A 2,538-nucleotide genomic window follows, 5' to 3' on the forward strand; every position below is an offset into this window, starting at 1 on the left:
CTGCAATGTTCACAGACCGGGAATCAAATTATGGAGTTATCATCTACCGCCAAGAGTCGGGCCACGCTTCAACGTCTACCGCCAAGAGTCGGCCGCGCTTCAACGTCTACCGCCAAGAGTCGGGCCACGCTTCAACGTCTACCGCCAAGAGTCGGGCCACGCTTCAACGTCTACCGCCAAGAGTCGTCACACTTCAACGTCTACCGCCAAGAGTCGTCACACTTCAACGTCTACCGCCAAGAGTCGGGCCACGCTTCAACGTCTACCGCCAAGAGTCGTCACACTTCAACGTCTACCGCCAAGAGTCGGCCGCGCTTCAACGTCTACCGCCAAGAGTCGGGCCACGCTTCAACGTCTACCGCCAAGAGTCGGGCCACGCTTCAACGTCTACCGCCAAGAGTCGTCACACTTCAACGTCTACCGCCAAGAGTCGTCACACTTCAACGTCTACCGCCAAGAGTCGGGCCACGCTTCAACGTCTACCGCCAAGAGTCGGGCCACGCTTCAACGTCTACCGCCAAGAGTCGGGCCACGCTTCAACGTCTACCGCCAAGAGTCGGGCCACGCTTCAACGTCTACCGCCAAGAGTCGGGCCACGCTTCAACGTCTACCGCCAAGAGTCGTCACACTTCAACGTCTACCGCCAAGAGTCGTCACACTTCAACGTCTACCGCCAAGAGTCGGGCCACGCTTCAACGTCTACCGCCAAGAGTCGGGCCACGCTTCAACGTCTACCGCCAAGAGTCGGGCCACGCTTCAACGTCTACCGCCAAGAGTCGGGCCACGCTTCAACGTCTACCGCCAAGAGTCGGGCCACGCTTCAACGTCTACCGCCAAGAGTCGGGCCACGCTTCAACGTCTACCGCCAAGAGTCGGGCCACGCTTCAACGTCTACCGCCAAGAGTCGGGCCACGCTTCAACGTCTACCGCCAAGAGTCGGGCCACGCTTCAACGTCTACCGCCAAGAGTCGGGCCACGCTTCAACGTCTACCGCCAAGAGTCGGGCCACGCTTCAACGTCTACCGCCAAGAGTCGGGCCACGCTTCAACGTCTACCGCCAAGAGTCGGGCCACGCTTCAACGTCTACCGCCAAGAGTCGGGCCACGCTTCAACGTCTACCGCCAAGAGTCGGGCCACGCTTCAACGTCTACCGCCAAGAGTCGGGCCACGCTTCAACGTCTACCGCCAAGAGTCGGGCCACGCTTCAACGTCTACCGCCAAGAGTCGGCCGCGCTTCAACGTCTACCGCCAAGAGTCGGGCCACGCTTCAACGTCTACCGCCAAGAGTCGGGCCACGCTTCAACGTCTACCGCCAAGAGTCCTCCACGCTTCAACGTCTACCGCCAAGAGTCCTCCACGCTTCAACGTCTACCGCCAAGAGTCCTCCACACATCAACGTCTACCGCCAAGAGTCGGCCACGCTTCAACGTCTACCGCCAAGAGTCGGCCACGCTTCAACGTCTACCGCCAAGAGTCCTCCACACATCAACGTTTACCGCCAAGAGTCGGCCACGCTTCAACATCTACCGCCAAGAGTCGTCACACTTCAACGTCTACCGCCAAGAGTCGGCCACACTTCAACGTCTACCGCCAAGAGTCGGCCACACATCAACGTCTACCGCCAAGAGTCGGCCGCACTTCAACGTCTACCGCCAAGAGTCCTCCACACATCAACGTTTACCGCCAAGAGTCGGCCACGCTTCAACATCTACCGCCAAGAGTCGTCACACTTCAACGTCTACCGCCAAGAGTCCTCCCCACCTCACATTCTACCACCACATTTCAACTTCTACAAAGGACCTATAGAGGGCAGAACGAGTCCTGTAATCAGTAGTGCAAACAAACTAACATAATAATAATAGCCAGACTAGGATTAGAGAAGTGCGAACATTGGAGGAACTCAAGTCCCACCACTAATAATGACTAGATCCTTATTCCAAGAAATCTAATATACTGTATATCAGCATATAATCATGTCCTCCAACAATGTCCTCCCACAATGTCCTCCCACGCAAAGACCATACAGCAGTGTCCTCCGACACCCCCGATCCTACAACGATGTCCTCCGACACCCCCGATCCTACAACAATGTCCTCCGACACCCCCATCCTCCAACAATGTCCTCCCACACCCCCATCCTCCAACACTGTCCTCCCACACCCCCATCCTCCAACACTGTCCTCCGACACCCCCATCCTCCAACACTGTCCTCCGACACCCCCATCCTCCAACACTGTCCTCCCACACCCCCATCCTACAACAATGTCCTCCGACACCCCCATCCTACAACAATGTCCTCCCACACCCCCATCCTCCAACACTGTCCTCCGACACCCCCATCCTCCAACACTGTCCTCCCACACCCCCATCCTCCAACACTGTCCTCCCACACCCCCATCCTACAACAATGTCCTCCGACACCCCCATCCTCCAACACTGTCCTCCCACACCCCCATCCTACAACACTGTCCTCCCACACCCCCATCCTACAACAATGTTCTCCGACACCCCCATCCTCCAACACTGTCCTCCCACACC

Source organism: Lithobates pipiens, unplaced genomic scaffold (genome assembly GCF_037356315.1).
Source record: "Lithobates pipiens isolate NorthernLeopardFrog02 unplaced genomic scaffold, aLitPip1_a1.2 Scaffold_63, whole genome shotgun sequence".
NCBI classification, from domain to species: Eukaryota; Metazoa; Chordata; class Amphibia; order Anura; family Ranidae; genus Lithobates; species Lithobates pipiens.